General features: G+C 42.4%; 1 long non-coding RNA gene across 1 annotated transcript in view; it reads right to left on the reverse strand.

Moving 5' to 3' along the window:
• Positions 1-22,006, reverse strand: part of LOC117313596 (uncharacterized) — a 105,871-nt gene that overhangs the window by 33,572 nt on the left and 50,293 nt on the right. The window contains exon 3 of the long non-coding RNA XR_012333987.1: positions 1,593-2,835. This is a non-coding gene — a long non-coding RNA (uncharacterized lncRNA). The remainder of the gene's footprint in view (positions 1-1,592; positions 2,836-22,006) is intronic.

Consider the following 22,006-nt stretch of genomic DNA (forward strand, 5'->3'; position numbering starts at 1 on the left):
TAAAGTTCAGGCAAATAAGAGGCAGAAATGTATTCCAAGAGGGAAAATAACACATGCAAATCATGAAACAGTATTTTGAGTGTGTGCAAACACTGGCCATTCAGGTTTGCTGGTGTGTATATGTTGAGGTTGGAGGCTGGAGGAGAGAGGTGACATCAGAGCTTGTGGCCAAGAGCAGACTCTGACCCCAGGACACCTGGATTCAAGTCCCAGCTCTGCCACTTACAATCATGTAAAGTGGAGCAAAACTCTTAACCTCTCTTTGCTTCACTTTTATTATCTGTGAAGAGGTGGATAAAAAAATAATACCTCCACCAAAGGATTTTTATGAACATTAAATGAAATAACTAACAAAACACGAAGTACTACGTCTTCTAGAATGAGGGAAGCTTTTCATAAATATCGTTTCTTATGGAGGTAGGAAATGAGAATTTGAGGTTGGCAAGGGCCAGATCAAGAAAAGCTGTGGATATAGAGAACAGACTGGTGGTTGCCGGTGGGGAGAGGGAAGGGGGGAAGGGTCATATGGCAGTGGGGGATTAAGGGGTACAAACTATTATGTAGAAAATAAACTGTGGGGATGTATTGTGCAGCACAGACAGTATAGCCAATGTTTTGTGATGGCTATGAATGGAGTATAACCTTTAAAGGTTGTGAATCACTGTGTGCACGCCTGTAACTTATATAATATTGTACATAAATTATACTTCTATTTAAAAAAAGAAAAGAAAAGAAAAGAAAATCTGTGCAAACCACACTAAGGGAAACACTGAAATGTTTCAATCCAGAGTGTGGGGAGGTAGATCTGCACCTGGGCAGCCGTGTGGACAGAGAGAAGGTGGAGTGAGAGCAGAGCGGAGGCTATTTCAATGGTTCAGGCAAGACTGAGAAGGCCTGAGTCCACATGGCGGCAGTGGGGATGGGGGCACGGGGGAAAGGAATGGATTTGAAAGATATTAAGGGGGTAAAATTGATGGAAATTGGTGACCACTTAGATGTCAGAAGAAAGAGATTGGTAAATGTCTAGGATCATATATAGGATCTGGCGTGGGTGACTTGGGTGATAGAGAAGCCAGCAACCAAGGTCATGAAAGAGAAGGGAACTGTGGTTTGGGGGGTTGTTAGTTTGCCAGCATGGAGATAAACAATGGGTTCAGTGTTCGGCCCAATGACTTTAAGGCACCAAAGACTCTGAGATGGGAACGAGATAGACAGGGGAGTGGCTAAAGGTGGGTAAAGTGTCAAAGGAAGATATTTATTCATTTATTTGCTGCCTTTATTTGTGTATTTGGGCAGAGTAAAATATTTCCTTACTGCCCTCAGCCATGCACCTTTCGTTCAAGGAGAGCATTGTCACACTATGGAAGCAGCAGAGAGAGACCCCCCACATGTTTCCAGCAGGAAGGAAGAAGCCAGAAAAGAGGAGGCTGAAGATGGAGGAGTGAGGGTGATCGTTGGGGGCAGTGTGAGCCGGGAGACTGAGATCCATCCCCTGCCATCCTCAGCAGGGCCTTGGGTCCTTATAGGCTTCTGGGGACAGAATCGACAGGAAAGTCTTGCCAGAGAAATGAATGTGCCAATTATTCAGTTACCTGCAATTACGAAAATTGGTGTGATAGGTGGTACTTCCGAGAGGAAGCTTGGGGAGGCTGTAAGTCAGAAATGAGACAAATTAGTTGAGCTCTTAGGTGAGAATCTGATTGACCTCTTCCTTCATGAAACTGAGCTCGGGCCATCCCATACGTCTCCTTTTAGGAGAACTGATTTGCAACTGATGGGCTCGCAACAGCAAATGCATGGTCTGCAATTGCAGAGCTGGGAGGCTGGAGCGCTCTTCCGCCTGCAGAGGAAGTCGTCCAACCTCCTTGACCTGCTCTTGCCTGCTGACCGCAAGGAAACTTGTGGAAATGTCTTCTTCCCTGAAAAGTGGGAAGAGCTCCCATATACCCAACACTTCTGTTCCCATTAGAGAACAGCCTGGCCAACTGCAGTATATTACATTATGGATGATTGTATGTTCTTTAAACATAATTATGCAGATTATGTTAATATGTTAGACTCTGAATTCTTTTTAAAAAGAAAAAGACAGTAGCATCTTTGTATCTCACAGTTATTTGCTTATCTACCTTTATGAAGCTTGTCATATCATATATTGATTTCATATATATATGAAATATCATATTGATTTCTTTCATATTTCTTTCATATATCATATTGATTTCTTTTCTTTTCACATTAATTATCCCTACTCTTCAGTAAATTTTTCAAAAGCAAAAACCAAGTGCTATTCACCTTCTTGTTCTCAGTGCCCAGCATGGGACCACCCATACTGACCAAGTCAAATTATTCCATGAGTACATAGAGAACAGACTTGTGGTTGCCAAGGGGGAGAGGATTGGGGGAGGGATGGAGTGGGAGTTTGGGATTAGCAGATGTAAGCTATTACATACAGAATGGATAAACAACAAGGTCCTACTGTATAGCACAAAGAACTATATTCAATATCCTGTGATAAACCATAATGGAAAAGAATATTAAGAAAGAATGCATATATATGTATAACTGGATCACTTTTCTCTATAGCAAAAATTAACACAACACTGTAAATCAACTATACTTCAATAAAAGAATTATTAAAAAAAATTATTCTGGGCTTCCCTGGTGGCGCAGTGGTTGAGAGTCCGTCTGCCGATGCAGGGGACAACGGTTCGTGCCCCAGTCCAGGAGGATCCCACATGCCGCGGAGCGGCTGGGCCCGTGAGCAATGGCCGAGCCAGCGCGTCTGGAGCCTGTACTCCACAACGGGAGAGGCCACAGCAGTGAGAGGCCCTCGTACTGCAAAAAAAAAAATTATTCCATGAGTGCAATTACTTGGGGTGGGAGGGAGTGGAGGAGAACACCAGTATGTAAACACAGGCTATAACTATACACTGAGAAACATGTATATCAGCAAAATATCAGAAGTGCATTTGCAGTTAAATCATAATAAATGAAATGTATTATATATTTTCATCACCATAAAGTTCTGTCCATCAGGAATTTTTCAACTTTTTATTTTGAAATAATTTTAACATACAGAAAATATAGTTGCAAAAACAGTACAGAGAATTCACATATAGCATTCAAACTGTTTTTCCAAATGTTAATATCCTACGTAACCATGGTACCATTATAAAAATCAGGAAATTAGCATTGGTATAATACTAAATTAAACATTGTATTTGAATTCCACCCATTCCTTTTTCTGACCCAAGATCCAATCCAAGACCCCACATTGCATTTAGTTGTCATGTCTTCTCAGTCTCCTCCAATCTGTGATCATTCCATAGTCTTTCCTTATCTTTCTTGACCTTAACACTTTTGAAGAGTACTGGTCAGTGATTTTGTAGAATGCCTCTCATTTTGGTTTTGATGTGTAATGTGATTAGATCGAGGTTACACACTTTGGGGAAGACTACCATAGAAGTGAAGTACCTTTCTTGGTGCATAGAATCAGGGACACATCATGTCCAGATGTCTTATGACCAGTGATGTTAACCTTTGATTGCTTAGTTAAGGGGATGTCTGCTGGATTTTTCTACTGTAAACTTACCCAATATCTTGGATGAGATACTTTGAGACTATGCTTATATACTGTTTTTCCTCAAGTTTTCACTCACCGATTTTAGCATCCCTTGGTGGATCCTTCCTCCAATGTTGATTTTTTCTATTTCCTTAATTTCTTTTACCTTTTAAACTGGTATTCTTTGTAAGAAAGACTTGTCCCTTCTCCTTTTAAAAGTCAATTATGGGACTTCCCTGGTGGCTCAGTAGTTAGGAATCCACCTGCCAATGCAGGGGACAGGGTTTGAGCCCTGGTCCGGGAAGATCCCACATCCCACATGCCACAAAGCAACTAAGCCCGTGCGTCACAACTACTGAGCCTGTGTGCCACAACTACTGAAGGCTGCGTGCCTAGAGCCCGAGCTCCGCAACAAGAGAAGCCACCGTAATAAGAAGCCCGCGCACTGCAAGGAAGAGTAGCCCCTGCTCACCGCAACTAGAGAAAGCCCGCGCGCGCAGCAATGAAGACCCAACTCAGCCAAAAATAAATACATTAAAAAAAAAAGTTAAGGGCTTCCCTGGTGGCGCAGTGGTTGAGAGTCCGCCTGCCGATGTAGGGGACACGGGTTCGTGCCCCGGTCCGGGAAGATCCCACATGCTGCAGAGCGGCTGGGCCCGTGAGCCATGGCCACTGAGCCTGCGCGTCTGGAGCCTGTGCTCCACAACGGGAGAGGCCACAACAGTGGGAGGCCCGTGTACCGAAAAAAAAAAAAAAAAGTTAATTACTTAATTACTATCAGCAAAAATTCATTTTATTTTATAGATTATAATCAATTCGACATGATTTAGTTTATTGCTCAAATTGTTCCATCTTTGCTGTCTGGGAACCTCTTCTAGCTGGCTTTTGTATCTTTTTGAGAGGCCCCCCCATCCTTTTTCAAGCAGTTCCTTAATTTTTCTCAGTGTAAAATATTCCAAGCTCATTTTGTATTTTTCCTGCACAAGCCCTGGAATCAACCACTTCTCCAAGAAAGCTTGGCTCCTTACATTGGAAAATGGTTATTGATAAACTAAGACCTGGGTGTTAAGTTTTGATGGAAGTCTTTTACATGCCTCCTTAACCAGGAAATTGTGACTGTATGTTAAATTTTAACCTTTTCGTTATGATCCAGGGTCATTATTGCCTATATCAGTTGTTGAAGTGATAAAATAATGACCTCAAGAATTATTGATGTTAGCAGGAATGTTAATTGGTGCAACTACTATGGAAAACAGTAAGGCAGTTCCTTAAAGAACTAAAAATAGAGGTACTATATGATCCAGTAATCCCACTCCTGGGCATATATCTGGAAAAGACAAACACTCTACTTGGAAAAGATACATGCACCCCAATGTTCATAGCAACACTATTTATAATAGGCAAGACATGGAAGCAACCTAAGTGTCCCTCAACAGATGAATGGTTAAAGAAGATATGGTGTATATATATATACAATAGAATATCACTCAGCCATAAAAAAAGAATGAAATATTGTCGTTTGCAACAACATGGATGGACCTAGAGATTATCATACTAAGTGAAGTCATAGAAAAATAATTATTATATGATTCCACACTCATACGTGGAATCTAAAAAATAATACAAATGAATCAATTTATAAAACAGAAACAGACCCATGAATATCGAAGACAAAATTATGGTTACCAAAGGGGGAGGGATAAGTCAGGAGTATGGGATTAACAGATACACACCACTATATATAAAATAGATAAGCTACAAGGATTTACTGTATAACATAGAGAACAATATTCAATATCTTGTAATAATCTATAATGGAAAATAATCTGAAATATATATATATATAACATATATAACTGAATCACTTTGATGTTTACCTGAAACTAACAAAGTATTGTCAATCAACTATACTTCAATAAAAAAGAAAAATTATTGAAATAGATAAGGCTATTGGCCTTGACAGTAAGTGACTCCTGAGCCTTTTTGGCTACTACGATGTCATTGCTCCTAGGCCCTCTTAGCAGAGATAGGAAATGTATGTATATAGGTACATACATAGTGTTCAGTTTGGTAGTGCTAAATATAGTCACATTGTTGTGAAACAGATCTCCAGAAATTTTTCATCTTGCCAAATTGAAACTCTGCACACATTAAACAATAACTGTCCATTCCCCCTCCCTCCAGCCCCTGGTAGCCATCATTCTACTTTCTGTTTCTATGAATTTGAGTACTTTAGATCCCTTATATAAATAGAATCATACAGTATTTGTCTTTTTGTGACCAGCTTATTTCACAGAGCATAATGTCCTCAAGGTTCATCTGTGTTGTACCATGTGACAGGATTTCCTTTTCAAGGCATAACATCCCATTTTAAGGAACAATATTCTGCTGCATATATACAGCACATTTTCTTTTTCATTTATCTGTCGATGGACATTTGGGTTGCCTCCATTTCTTTGCTCTTGTGAATACTGCTGCTGTGAACACGGGTGTACAATTTCTTCTTAAGACCTCGCTCTTGATTCTTTTGGATAAATACCCAGGAGTGGAATTGCTGGATCATGTGGTAGTTCTATTTTTATTTTTTGAGGAACCTCCATACGGTTTTCCAAGATGAAATTCCTGATTCCTGTCTTTCCCTTATCTCTGTATCCCATCAGCCACCCACTGCTGTGAATTTTATTACTTGTTATTATTAGAAAATTTGTTCTTTTATTCCAGGGAGACATGCTCTGTCTTTCACACATGCTAATGGATAAAGTTTGGCTGGAATCAGGGTTGGGACTAGGGTGAGTAAAGCACTCAGATGCAAAAATTTTAAGAGGGTAGTCAAAAAACTCAGTCATCAAGACAAAACAATGAAATATTTAAAAAATCAAAATCAGTGCCAAAAAATCCATTATGAACAAATGTCAAAATTTCAAATAAAGAAGTGCCTTGCAGAGGCATATTGGAGCTTGAGGCAAAAGGAAAACTCAGTAATGCTGATCCTATCTTTATTTGAAATTTTGTGTTGAAATATTATCTGTCTTTGCACCCAAGATGAGTCCCTCACTTGCCTCACCCTAGTCCTGGCCCTGGCTGGGATACTTCTCAATTGTTTATGATAATTATCCCAGATTTGCTTGTTGTTTTTTTTTTTGCGTTACGCGGGCTTCTCACTGTTGTGGCCTCTCCCGTCGCAGAGCACGGGCTCCGGACGCGCAGGCTCCGCGGCCATGGCTCACGGGCCCAGCCGCTCCGCGGCATGTGGGATCTTCCCGGACCGGGGCACGAACCCGTGTCCCCTGCATCGGCAGGCGGACTATCAACCACTGCGCCACCAGGGAAGCCCCCAGATTTGCTGTTATGTTTAGAAAATGCTGAGGACAGTAAGCTGCCTTTTGTTTATTACACCATCTTTGCCACTTTTCACACTCCTCTTTTAGTGAATGCTTTATTCATACTTAACCACTGGGAGCTCGCTAAATATTCTTTGCTTTTTCATGTTTCTGCCTTGTGCCTGCTGCTTGGTATGTCCTTCTCCCACTTAATAAATGCCTAGTCATTCATCGGACCCAGCTTACCACCTCCTATCTGAGCTATCTTTCACATCCCCAGTTAGAATTTACTAGTCACTTCCTCCTTCTGCTTATGCAACAGCATCAAGCACATTCCATTGTTTCTATTTATTTACTGGTGTTTAAGAAGAACAAAAACATTTGGTTTTAATTGACTCCAGGATACCATTAGGGAGAGAATTGTCATTACCTCCTCTTTGAAGACACAGCCATTTTTACTTAGATGTTAAAGGCAGGGTGACTCCATGATGTTGGAGGATTGGGGGATAGACACATTTTATGTCCCAATGGACTGCGAGTTCCCTGAGAGCAGGGACCATGTCTTTTCCATCCTCAGTACTGAGTAGGCATGCAGTGGGCTTTCAATAGCATTTGAATAGAACTTGGACTCAGTGTGCTAACACTGTTTATATCAGCCTAACCCCACTGGTTGTTGGTGGTAGATGTTGGTCAGTGGAACAAAAGAAACAAAACGTCGCTATTAAGAGATGTTTGAAAGACAAATCCTTAAAACAAAACAAAAACCTAAGAACTATGTGGAAAAATAACCAAATGTAAACTCAGTGATAGAAATATAGTTAGTGGTGAGATATATGACCCCTGCAGCAGAGAAACAGGTCTGGAAGCCAAAGGGGTACGAGACTGCTTAAGGAGAAGCTGCCAATCTGTGCTGGCTCTCCCTGGACAGCAGCAGAGTTCATTTGCGGTGAAAGGCTTTGGGGGCATATGAAAGTAACCACTGCACAGTTTTCAGTGGAATTCTTAGGATCAGAAACCTATTCCTTGGAGGAAAAAAGAGGTTAGCAGAGCTTTTTTTTCTCTTTTCCTGAGAAGCCACTGACTGAAAAGAGAGAAAGAAAGAAAGAAAAAAAGAAAAAAGAAAGAAAGAGGAAGGAAGGAAGGAACGAACGAAGGAAGGGGGGGGAGGGGTGGAAAAATAAGTTAGTTGATTAAAGATCCTTGTAAAAATGCTAATGATAGACCTCCTGGAAAGGAAACTAATGGGTATTACCACTGAGAGAGCTCTTACCTATGAAAACTTTTTAGCAGGATATACCTGGTCAGTCTAGGATGGCTTATGATAAACACACCTGGAATCTATGGATTTATGAGGCACGGCTCCTTGGAAGGTGACATGTAAACTATGTAACTATGTGAGTATAAAATTGAGATGTTTCATGACCCAAGTTGTTGTTTGTGCTTTAGTGATGACAGCATACATTGCTTAAAGGCCTCATATGTTAAATCTGTGCCAGAGAAAATCCTAATGTGGCAAGAAAAGACCAGAGAGCAGCTTTCATAGATCAGGGGCTCTAGGATTCACCTGTATCTCAAAATCACCTGTATTCTTGAAATTATTAGAAACTATATTTACTGGGCGAGATCTCTAACTCCTATGAGTCTGATTTGCCAGTCTGACCCTTTGTGTTATTTCATCTTAAATATCCAAGTTTTATACACTGTTTATATTTTCTCTATTCCTATTGGTTTTTATAAATATTGCTTTAAGTGAGATAATATTTATAAAGTCCTTAGTGCCTGATGTGTAATAAAGCACTCAATAGCTATTAGCTTATCCTTCTTCTCATTCTCCAGAAGTGTAAGCTTGTCTTATTATGCTGATAGCATTTGGGGTAGGATGGAAAGATGCTACAAATATAAAAGCTCAAGATGAAAGACCTGTTGAATACTTATAACAGCCTTCCTTTCCTTTCTGGAGGTTTTTCCATCAAGAGCTCTTCTCTGTTTGTTTCTAGAGAAGATCCTAAAAGAAGCCCAGGGGACACTCATGATAAGGCCACGAAGGTCATGAGTGGAAGGTCAAGGATCACTGAGGCAGGGTATCTTTCTTAATGAATGCTTCTCAGTGTGGATCACAGCTCTTAGATCTACAGGCTCAAACACCTGATTTGTTAGTGCCCTGAGAGACAATCCATCTTTTAGGGACAGATTCACATTAACCAGACCCACAGAGGCTAAGGTACACAAACTCAAGTATCTATGTATTTATTTATATGAAAAATAGAGCTGTTAGGGAATAGGACAGACATCCCTGTCCCCTGGCCAGCACGTTCTCTATAAGCAGTCTATTCGGAAAACTAAATTAGAGTCAAGAAGGCACTTGGTGAACAGGCATTCATTCACAAAATTTTACTTAGTGCCTACTAGGTGCCACAAACATTTGAAAATAGAGGTCACAACACTCAACAACACTTACAAATCCCTGCCCACGGAGGGAGCACATTCCTAAGGAAGAGGGGCCAAAAAACAAGTAAACAGCAATTAAAACTATCTCCAGATAGAGGTAAGTCCTGTAAAGAAAATAAAACAAGATGAGGAGATAGGGCGTACAGGGTGACATGGGGAAGGCATGTTAGTTAGGAAAGGCTCTCTGAATGACAAGAAAATGCCAGCCACATAAGCTGGAGCTGTGGTAATAGCAGGTGCAGAGGTCCGGAGGTAGGGAGGCAATCTGACAAGTTTGAGGAACAGAGGAAAGGCCAGTGTGGCTATAGGAAAGTGAGGAAGGGGCAGCATGGTGAGTGACAAAGTAGAGAAGGAAAACGGAGGTCAATTCTCATAGGACTTTTTTTGTTGTTGTTTAATTTATTTATTTTTTATAGAGCAGGTTCTTATTAGTTATCTATTTTATACATATTAGTGTATTTATGTCAATCCTAATCTACCAATTCATCACTCACAGGGCTTTAAGCACTCTCATTAGTAGTTAGGACACTTTGAACACTGCAGTGGTCCAGATGGAGGATGATGGAGCTTGGAGTAAGAGCAGTGGTGAAAACTGAAAGATTCAAAAAACATTTTGAGGGTGCTGCTCTTGGGGCTCCTCGACTGCAAAGGAAAGAATCAAGTATGCCTGGTGGGTGTGGGTAATCATAAAAAGGGTATTAACAATGCATGATTTGATAGTTTAGATGGCTGGCTGCATCAGCCTGCTGAACCCTTCTCTATTCCTGCCTCCCAGACCAGAGAGATGGGCCAGGACTCTCCTACTCCTCCGGGCACAGTGGGGGTGGAAAGGCACTGCCAATGCTGCCTTTTGACCCTCTTTTTCTATGCATCCGTTCGGTTCATTCAACCAGTATTTATTAAGCACGTTCTGCATGGATAACACGGTCTGAGGTCCTGGGACTATAGCAGTGGGGAAATAACAGCATCAAAGAGTAAGTCTGTTGGGAGAGTTTGTGCTCTGGGGAAGAGAGTCATTCTCCATGCCTCCCTTCTCCTCTACCCTGTGCTCTCCAACCTCCCACCTCTGCTGTAACGTTACCTTCGCATCATCTGTCTACCCATCCACCCTCCCACCCAACCCCCCACCTCCATCCCTGCTCCACACTGGGCAGAGCCTTGGCAGTATGACACAATCAGTTTCCCCAAGCACCCTCTGTGACTCCTCTCCCACCTCCAGCTATGGACACCGGGCTCCCGTGGGTCTTCCCAACCAGGCCTGGCAAATCAAAAGTCAATCACCCTGCAGATGAGGGCCGGTTGGGCTTTATTCAGACACAAACGAGGGGGTGAGCTGAGAGACTGCTGGAAGCAGCAAAAATCTCCAGTGCAACCAAGGGTATCCTTCTAAAATGCCTTTATCTCTGAGTCCTTAAAAGACCATCCTCTCTCTCATTATCTCCTATATCACATCAGAGCAGTAATTAGTACTGGCCGGACCTCAACTGTTGTTTGCAGAAGGATCCCCTCCTGGACACTTGCTCCTCCCCCTCCTCATTTTCAATAAAAACAAACCACTTTGTATTTGCACAACACTGTACAAGTTAAAACGCGCTTTACCTATTTGACAAGATCTCATTTCACCTTTAACCAACACTGGGGAAGCAGATTTTGATGTGTGCAGATACTGAGGTGTCATCTGAACATGTCAGTGGCTTGTCTTAGGCCACAGAGCCTATCAGGCTGGTGGTATTTTGACTGTGTCACATTACCCTTTTGCTCAAAGCTTTTTAAAGAGCATGTTCTTACTAATCCCCATGTCTCTATTAATATATACATATATGCTGTATCTGAATATGGAAAATGCCCATAATCTGAATGTATGTGGTCCACACTTGGTTTTCTCAAAGATATGCTCCTGGAAACTAATTGATAAAGTGGATTCAAGTTTCCCATAGGAAAATGTAACCTCTTAGAGTCATGTTGCTAACTGATGACCCAGTACGAACTGAATCACGGATGAGAATCAGAGTGTGGTGGGAAAACAGTGCTCCATCAACTAGAAGCTTCTAAAGTAATTTGATTTACCACTTGAACTTGTAAAAAAATGGACTTTTAGAGTTAGAAGAAAACTGTGAGGTCATTTAATGCAGATCATTTATTTTGCAGATGATGATCTGGGACCCAGGAAGGCGGAATGCATCCCACAAGGTCACATGGATGAGTCAAAGAAGGGACTGAGACCAGAAGGAAGCTTCTGGTTCCTGCCTGGTGCTCTTTCCACTCACTTCCCTTTTAAAAGTCCTAACTCTGTGCACACTGATTATTCCAAGAACCCCAGTGTGTGAGGAGTCTTTTTTTTTTTTTCGTTTCAACTCCTGTTTCTTTTTTCAAGACTTAAGATATAAATTACCTACAGAGGTTGTAAGTGAACAGTTTGATGAGTGTTGACAAATGTATACACCTTAAAAGACATATCTAGGAGTGGCAGTGATGGATAATAGGGTAAATGCATATTTCATTTTATAAGAAACTGCCAGTTTTTTAGAGTAGCTGTACTATTTTATATCCTACAAGCAATTTAGGAGGGTCTCAGTTTCTTCACATCCTCACCGACACTTGTATACTCAGTCTTTCAAATTTTAACAGTTCCAGTGGATGTATAGTGCTATCTCATTATGGTTTTAATTTATATTTCCCTGATGATTAATGATGTTGTGCATCTTTTTATGACCAGTGTACTACTAAGTGTACCTAGGATACATTACAAATTCAACCAAGTGAATAAACAAGCTAAAGAGTGATGATTTTGTTAATCCCCTTAAAATTAAGTGCTTCAGATATTCTGGTTTTCTTTTCATGAATCTCCAGGCAAGATTTAACTGATGTTTTCTTTTCTCTCAATAAATTACCTGTGGCAAGCAGATTTATTCAGAAGCATGCCATTAGTGATTCTTTCTAAAGTATTTGTTCCAGCAATTAATATTTGATGATTTCAGTAAGGACATTACTTCTACAAATTTAAGAGGGGCAGCAATGGACTCTAAGGGAAAGTGTGGCCTTTGAAGTCATAGAGAATTAGATTTCAATTGTGGCTCAGGTTCTTACAAGTTTCAGTTTTTTTGCCTATAAAATGGAGACAAGGATACCTACTGTGTTAGTTTTTTATTGGTGCGCTAACAAATTGCCACAAATGTGGTGGCTTAAAACAAACAAATTTACTTTATAGTTCTGGAGGTTAGAAGTCCAAAGTGGGTCTCACTGGGCTAAAATCAAGATAGCGGCAGGGCTGCATTCCGCAGGGTTTCCTTGCCTTTTCCAGCTTCTAGAGGCTGCCCATATTCCTTGGCTGGTGGCCCCTTCCACCTTCAAAGCACCAATGGCAGGTTGAGCCTTTCTCATGTCACATCACTTTGACTCTGCTCTCACTGTCACATCTCCTTCTCTGACCCTGACTCTCCCACTTCCCACTTTCATTAATAAGGGTCCTGTGTTGACACTGGACCCACCTGGATAACCCAGGAAATCTCCCCACTCGAGGGCCTTAACTCAATCACACCTGCAAAGTCCCTTTCATCATGTAAAATACTGGGGATTAGGATGAAGACAACTTTTGGGGGCCATTATTATTCTGTGAACTGCACCTAATTTACAAGGTTGTTGTGAGGATTAAAAGAAAAGATATATAAACTATCTGGGTAATGGAGACTGTTCAGTGATGAAATCTGATGTTAAAAGACATGCAAACATGAAAAGATGCTCAATATTGCTAATTATTAGAGAAATGCAAATCAAGACTACAATGAGGTACCACCTCACACCAGTCAGAATGGCCAACATTAAAAAGTCTACAGGCTCCTTGGTGGAGCTAATAGTGGACTCCAGGAGGGCTCACACCAAGGAGTACTTCCCAGAACTTCTACTGCCAGTGTCCTTGTCCCTGCGGTGAGCCACGGCCACCCCCTGCCTCTGCAGGAGACCCTCCAACACTAGCAGATCACCGATCAGAAGAGACTCTCTTCCTGGGTCGGCGATGGGATGAGAGAGCCCAAGAGAGCTACACCAGTGGAAACTTCTCCCATAGAAATAGGAGAGGAGCAATTAAAATAACATCTTCAACCCCAGCACCTGTTCCAGGAAGACCTACAATAGGAAGAAGAGGGCTTTATTCAGCCTTAAAAGTGCACAGTAGTTCACTGCTATTCTCCAGGAGAGTAGAAAAAGCCTCCTGCCGACGTGGTTACAAAGGAATTCGACAACGCCCAGCCCCATTTCGACACTTGAGGTGGTCCTTTCCCAGGCATGATGCACAGCAAATCTTGGCAGAAGCCCAAAGCTCTAAACGATAAAGAGCAAACACTTGCAAATTCTGCAAAGAGGTGCTGGACACATCAACGAAGTAGCTAAGAAGTGGCCAAATCCCTTCCTGAATCCTTTAGCCCATCACCCACCTCCATTCTTCACATACGAGAAGCCTAGAGATTTGTTCCAGAGAGATTTCTTTGCAGAACATTGTTGAGGACATAAGGAAAAGTCTTCCCTGCCAAGCCAAGAAGGCGAACTCCAGTGGCCTCCAGGATCAACAGGGGTCCAGGGTAGTGAGAAAATTCTTGAAAGGATGTAACAGGTATGTCTTAAGAGTTTGGCAGGACAGAATAAGTTGTCTGGTTCTTACTCTGGCAGAGGGCTGGCTGGAGCTGCCAGCAGAGCTAGAAGCTGCAGCAGGAGAGGCCTGGAACTTCAGAGTTCACAGAGACATCGACTGCATCCATGGGTTGAGAGGCAGCCTGCCTGGGCTGCAGTTTCCCAGGAGGAAGAGGCTAGAATTGTGCTGAGAGTAGGGGTTCGACATTATAGTGAGAGAGGACCGGTGAATAGTGCAGCATGAGAGTGCCTTGAAGGGAGGAGGGTGTGTGCAGAAAAGATTAACATAGCAGACCTGACTGCTCTCCTGTGAAAGACCTGCTTACAAGGTTGGCCCTTGACTGGCCTTGACTGTGTCTCAGAACACAGAGTGTTCCCACTGTTCCCAGAACTGGTAACAGTTCTGGCTCCCTCTCCTAAATTGTTTGTACAAACCATTTGGTTTATTTATTTATTTAATAGATCTTTATAGGAGTATAATTGCTTCACAGTTCTGTGTTAGTTTCTGTTGCACAACAAAGCGAATCAGCCATATGCATACACATGTCCCCATATCCCCTCCCTCTTGAGCCTCCCTCCCACCCTCCTTATCCCACCCCTCTAGGTCATCGCAAAGCCGATCTCCTTGTGCTATGCTGCTGCTTCCCACCGCCAACTATTTTACATTCTGTAGTGTATATGTGTCGACGCTACTCTCACTTTGGTTTATACTGAACACTTCATTTCCTTCTGGGAATCTAGAACTTGGTATGTGCCAGCAGAGGCTGCCTACCAACCAGCCCTCTATAAACACTCTGGGTGCGTAGTCTCCAATGAACTTCCCTAGTTGTCAACATTTCATACATGTCACAACTCCTTGCTGGAGAATGGTGTCCTCTGTGACTCCACTGGGAAGGATTTTTGGAAGCTTGTGCCTGGTTTCCCCGACTTTGTCCCATGTGTCTTTTCCCTCTGCTGATCTTACTCTGTATCATTTTGCCATAATAAAGTAGAGTTGTGGGTGCCACTAAAAAAAAAAAAAAAAAAAAGTCTACAAATAATAAATACTGGAGAGGGTGTGGAGAAAAGGGAACTCTCCTACACTGTTGGTGGGAATGTAAGTTGGTATAGCCACAGTATGGAGGTTACTTAAAAAACTAAACAGAGTTACCATATGATCCAGCAATCCCATTCCTGGGCATATATCCAGAGAAAACTCTAACTCAAAAAATACAGGCACCCCGATGTTCATAGCAGTACTATTTACAATAGGCAAGACATGGAAGCAACCTAAATGTCCATTGACAGATGAATGGATAAAGACGATGTGGTATATATACACAATGGAATATTACTCAGCTATAAAAAAGAATGAAATAATGCCATTTGCAGCAACATGAATGGACCTAGAGATTATCATACTAAGTGAATTAAGGCAGACTGAGAAAGACAAATATCGTATGATATCACTTACATGTGGAGTCTAAAAAAATGATATAAATGAACTTATTTATAAAACAGAAATAGACTCAGAGACATAGAAAACAAACTTATGGTTACCAAAGGGGATAGTGGGGCGGGGGATAAATTAGGAGTTTGGAATTAACATATACACACCGCTATATATAAAATAGATAACCAACAAAGACCTACTGTATAGCACAGGGAACTATATTCAACATCTTGTAATAATCTATAATGAAAAAGAATCTTTAAAAGAATATATATATGTATATATCTGAATCACTTTGCTGTACACCTGAAGCTGACACAACATTGTAAATTATACTTCAATTTTTAAAAAATGATTTTGAAAAAAGTAAAAAAAAAAAAAGAAAAAAGTTATACTTTTAAATTCCAAAGCAGGGGAGAAAGACTTGCAAAGTCCAGCATACAAGGCCTAAAGCTCAACAATTTCTGTTCCCTTCCCCTTCCCCCTTGGAGGATCTAGAGAAGAGTGGTCTCTTGAATTGTATTCTCTTGCCAGTCTATTCTCTACTCTTTTTACAGCAGTAAGGTAGCCTTGGCGGGAGGAAAGAGGTCCAGATGGGCGATTAGCAGTGGTCTAGAGGAGGGAGAGAAAAATGGTCAAACTAGTTTACTTTGGGGATGATAAGCAGCAGTTAAGGATATGGCAGGCGTTTGTGGTTTAACAAGCGTTTTCCCAGGTCAGGGTCCTGGGAGCATAATTGACCACAATAATGGCAACCAAACAGCATTTCTCCGGCTTAAGTCCCAGCCTGCAGCATTGCAGGACACCTAACCCTCACCTCCACCCGCTCAAGAGCCTCCTGGTTCCAGCAGAGACCTAGGGCAACTGTATCCCTGCTGCACACTAGTTCCTCATTGCTGCTCCCCAGCAGTGGGCCTCACCTGTGCTGTCTGGCCCATGGCACCTTCCTCCCCCCTCTGCTGATGTGCTGTCAGCCTCAGAGAAGCCTGACACTAGGGCCAAGTTCTGAGCCAGGCCACTGTCAGGCCCACACACACCTAACCTCCTCTACTTCTCCACTTGTTATCTGCTCTGGGTCTCAGGACTGAGTTTACACTTTACTGCCACCACCCACATGCCAGTTCTGCAGGATTGTGTGGCCCATCCAGGCCTGTTCTCCCCTAAAGTCACCAAAACCATGCCTCCCTATGTCCACCTCCTCCCACCACACTGCGCATGGCTCAAGAGCACCTTTCCTGTCCTCGTTGTATACGTGCATGTCTATTACAACAACATTCCAACAGATGGCAGTCTAGAGCCTTGAGGAAGGGGTGCATTTTCTAATTTACAGAAAGCTGCCATAAGGACTAGCAGCAGCGTCCCTGCCATGGTGGGACCTTGAGAGCTTATTATCCCTCTTCTGGTACATGTGAGGCAAATTCAGCCCCGCGGACCCTGTGCTCTGAACTTCTGATACCATCCGCAGCACAAAGGAACCAGAGAGCAAGTGTTAGCCTTGATCAGCACAGAGATGCTCAGCATGTCCCCCACCCAGGCTAAAGGAGAGAAGTACCCCTTCTGAGCTGCCTGGCAGGGGTGGGGAGATGGGGGGTAGTACCAGCCCTCCTTTCGAGGTCCCTGGCACCTTCGTTGGAGAAGATCTCTCTCACTGGAATGCAGGAGGGATGAAGACTCCCACTTTCCCTTTCTGCCCTGACCCCAGCTGTGGAAGCTACTACCCCTCAGATGTATTAAGGTCCAGGGTTGGAAAGCATATGTTCCTCCTTTTCTGGCTCCATGACTCCCTAAGGCATTGCAAACAAGGGGGTGCCTATACAGGCCTTGATGAGTGACACACAAGTATCCACTGGTGGCCTTGAATGTGCTCAAAGTAAAATGAAAGGCATGAGAAAGCTCAGGCTGCCTGTTCCTATAGGATGAGTCACACTGAGCAGAGGGTGTGAAATATTAACAGTGAAGCCCAGAGCACTCTGATAGTTTAAATCCTCTGATAGTTTAAAAGCAGGGGATATGCTGTTGTGTGGTGTGGAAGGAAGTCACAGGCCCTAAGACTTGGGCACCAAGGGAACGGCCAGAGTGTCATAACAGAGAACAAGTTGTCAGCCACCAATTACATCAATTAGTGGCCACATGGGTCAGTGGAAGGGGTGACACCAGAGAAAGAGATGATTTCTATGAAGGACCAGTCTGTGTGGCAAATGAGCTCGTTAGTGGCTAACAAAGAAATTAATGGTGAAATTAATGATGAAACTAATGAGAAAATGGCCACAAGCGGGAACTCAGCAAACATTAGCAAAGAGATTCCTGCAATGGAAAAACCTTCCAGACCCTCTTTCTCCTTTCTTCCCAGGACTGTGAGCTGATAAAGGTGCACTTGTGTACACACAGGCATATGTACATGCTCAATGGAAGTGGGGATCCTAGGAGATTCTTCAGTCTTATGTCATATACATCATTGTCAGAGAGCAGTTTCAGGAAGATGCCTGTGTTCTCTATTTCTTAGCTTTTTCTCTGAAATGGAGCAAGTCTCAGCTATTCCATTGCTTTCCAACCACTGCTCTCTGGAAAGATGAATAGCTGTAACAGTGTTATGGAGAAGAAGAGATGTATAATAATAGTCATAATGATAGAATAATATCCTCTGACTTTCTGTACTTTAAACTCTTTCCTATATATTATCCCATCTGAAGCTATCAATATTAGGGTGCTGTGGAGAAAAACAAATGAAAGTGGTGGCAAAGGACTCTGTAAATAATTAAATACCAATCATTCATCCTGGCAGCATTCTAAAGGACAATAACCTTAGGCAATTTTCAGGGCTTTCTCCATAAATAAGCCACCATAAAATCTGTTAACACCAGTCCTCCGTTTAAATTGTTGTTCTGTCTTCTAAAAATGTTGCTGTGCTAAACTGAAAGGAGCAGAGCAAAGGTTTCAAAACGCATGGCTAGAAAGGGCTTAGAACAGGCTCCTTAGGCAGGAACAAAGAGTGCAATATTCACATTTAATTGCACCAAGCCCTTCACAAAGTCATTTTAGGACATTGGGTTTTTCCTTAACCTTTTAGTCAATATGCAGAGTCACGCTTCTCCTGGGGAGACCTCCCCTACCCCCGCAGCCTCATGCCATCTCACCCCGGGCAGGAAATTTTACCCAAGAGAACTTTTCCCTATCCTTTTAACAATGGGGATAATTAGCACATAATCTAAAAGGTAAAAAACCACCTACATTTTGACTTGTTTTCCAAAAGAAGAAGTTAGGTACAGTAGTTAATTTTTGTCGCTTGCCTTCTGTCTGAGTTAATCTTACCTTACTTTAGTTACAAATTTGCAGGTTGGTGGTAGCTGATTGCACCTTTTGTCACTTTGATGTTTAGCTTATTTAATAATGCCTAAAGACAACTAATGGTCCTATCTCCCTCCCCCAAGGAATGTCACATCATTCGACAGGAAATGGGCTAAGTCTTGAGGCTCAGAAGAAAGAAAGGGATTCCCCTTACTGCCAACCCCAAGATGTATAGGTCGGGGTGGAGGGGTGACTCCTCAGGACATCTGGGGCTGCAGTCTGTAACCTTCTGTGACCTGGCCACCTTGGCCCTGAGGGGTTGTCTTGGGGAAAATCACTTTCTTTATGTGTGTTGACACTCCAAGAGCTATGTCATGAGAGGGCTATAGTGTTGGCCTGGAAATCCATAGTGAGCCAAGGGACAGAGATTTCCTTTTTGGTGTGATCCAGGACCCCGAGGCACAATGGCAAACCAGTGATGGTGAATATATCAGTGATTCCAAGTCATCAAAGCCTCTTCCTTGGGTGGCCAGAGATCGTGTCAGATGGGTGATGGGTGCTATAAAGAGAAATAAAGCAGGGGGTGGGGGAAAATGTCATCTTAGATAACATTACGGGCAAGGCCTCCCTAATGAGGCTATATATGAGCCAGGCCATGAAGGGAGAAGAGAATTCTAAGCAGAGGAGTGACCAAGTCACCACAGATGATCTGACAATGAATGGAAGAGGGCATCAGTGAATTCCCTAGTGGTCCAGTGGTTAGGACTGCACACTTCCACTGCAGTGGGCATGGGTTGTATCCCTGGTTGGGGAACTAAGATTCTGCATGCCGTGCGGGGCAGCCAAAAAAAAACAAAAGAAGGAGGACATCAGATGGGTGGATAGCCCATTTGTAGGGATCACTTTTGCTCCTGGAAGGAAATTTTGAAAACGTTTGGGGTGATAGTTTAGGGATATTACTAGTGAATTTGGAAATCATACAAAAACTGTTGTGAATTTATAAGGAAATCATTCTGAATTGCTTGACTATTAACAAGGACTAAGTAGTTAAATGCAATGAATGTCATTGATTTCTTGAGAATGTTTTTGTAAGATGCTGTCATAACCATGGCTGCTGGTTGGCTGTTGGAACTGTCAGTCTGTGAGAGGATGTAAATACTGTAAGTATTTGTGTACGGTGCTGAGAGAGTACATGGGGAGTACTTGGAATGATGGGCTGGCTTTAGAGGCCCAGGCACAGCATAGGTCACTCTCAAGTAACGCTCTGGTTAATGGCCCAGAAAACCAAAAGCAGAATCAGTAATCCTGACAGGACCTTAAGTATTCATTCCTGCAGTAAATAAATACCTATTGACTGTCCTTTACATCTCAGCTATTGGTCTAGAGCACTCACCAAAGGCCTGTCCTCATGAAACTTATATTTGTAGCAGAAGAAAACAAACAATAAACAAATTTGTCAACATATAACCCAATCTCAGGCAGTGATGGATGCTATAAAGAGAAATAAGGTGTGTGTGGGGGGGAATGTCATCTTAAATAGCATGATCAGAGGAGGCCTCCCTAATTAGGCCATACATGAGCCAGGCCAAGAAAGAGGCAGAGAATTCTAAGCAAAAGGAGTGACCAGTGAAAGGCTCCATGGTGGTTCACAGAACTGTTAGGAAACCACTGTGACTGGAGTGAGTTGAGTGGATTCAAGAGTCATAGAAGATAAAGTAGGAGAGATAACCAGGAGCCAGGCCAGGTAGGGTCTAGAGTGGTAAGATATTTGGATGTCATTTTCAGTGAAACAGATGCCATTGGAGTGTTTTGATCAGGAGAACAACCTGATCTGATTAATTTTGTTAAAAGTTCCCTCTGTTTGCCATGTGAAGGATGGGTGTAAGTGGTGGGCAAGGTCAGAGTAGGGGGGCCAGTATAAGCAGTGAGATGGTGGTGATATGTATTATGGAGGTGTGATAGTGAAGATGGTGAGAAAGGATCTGTTCAATATACATTTTGAAGCTGGAGGCAAAAGGAGTTGCTTTTGGATGGGATTTGATGATGAAATCTGGGAGGAAAGAATCTATGATAATTCTACAGTATTTGGCTTGAGCAGCTGGCCAACAGAGACACTATGGACTGAAATGGGTAAGAATTGAGGAACAGGTTTTGAGGGGAAATTAAGAGGTAGGTTGTTGGTATGTTAAGCTTGAGACACCTGTCAGATGACCAAGTAGTGGTGTCAAACAGGAGCTGGACAGAGAGGCTGGAGTTGAGGGGAGAGGTCAAGGAGGAGACATTAATTTGGGAGTTACAGTGTAGAGATGGTATCCAAAGCCACAGGGCTGGATGAGATCACCGAGGGATTGGGCATGGTCCACTGAGAGACCATGGAGGCAAGGAGGATTCAGCCAAGACTAAGAAGGAGAAGCCGTGCGGGGGTCGAAGGTAAATCAGAAAAGTGCAACAAGAGATGAGACGGTTTCATCAGAAGTAAGTCAAATCAACTGTGGCAATGACAGTCAAGGTGGATGAAGACTGTGACTCAACTGGACACTAGATTTGGCAACATGGAGAAAAGAGTGTTTGTCGGGGGCAGGGTGGGAATAAAAGACCGATTGGAAAGAAAATGGGAGGAGGAGAAGTAGAGACAGTGAGTATAGTCAACTCTTGAATTTTTCTGTGAATGGAAATAGAGAAATCAGTCAGAAACTGGAGGTGATGTGGGGTCTAAGGAGGATTTTTTTTTTAAATGTGAGCTACTGAAGCAGGTTCATTTGTTAACAGGAATGATTCAGCAGAACAGAAAAAAAAAGTAATGATGCAAGAGTCCAAACTAATCCCAAAACAAATAACACAGTTTCTCGAAGCTCTTGTATTCCAAGATGTGTGCTCCGCATTCTTCCCCTCCTGCTTCACTAAAATCTGTAATATAAATTGGTAAGGGTCCCAGATTTAGAGCAGGTAGGTGGCAGAAGCAGGCAATATATGTACTCACACCTACAAGTTTCTCTTGTAAATTATTACCTTATTATATCATGATGTTTTGCAACAGTATTTTACATTTAAGTTTTGTGTACGTTCTTCAACCCATTTCTTAAAAAAGAAAAATCTGCTAAAACAACAGGAAAATGACTGAATTGGACCAGCGTCCGGTGGATAACTCAGATTTCAATAGCAACACCTAGTGGCAGTAAATATCACTAGCTGAAAAGAATCTAATTCCTGACTGAGCCAATTTTTCATTTTTTTTCTTCCTCAGGTGATAATATCTAGACTGACATTTTCTATTGAATAAACATCCCTAAAGTGTCTTAGAGTGATCTGAGGAGGGACGTCCCCAGAGAAGGGAAA

Source organism: Tursiops truncatus, chromosome 9, assembly GCF_011762595.2.
Source record: "Tursiops truncatus isolate mTurTru1 chromosome 9, mTurTru1.mat.Y, whole genome shotgun sequence".
Taxonomy (NCBI): domain Eukaryota; kingdom Metazoa; phylum Chordata; class Mammalia; order Artiodactyla; family Delphinidae; genus Tursiops; species Tursiops truncatus.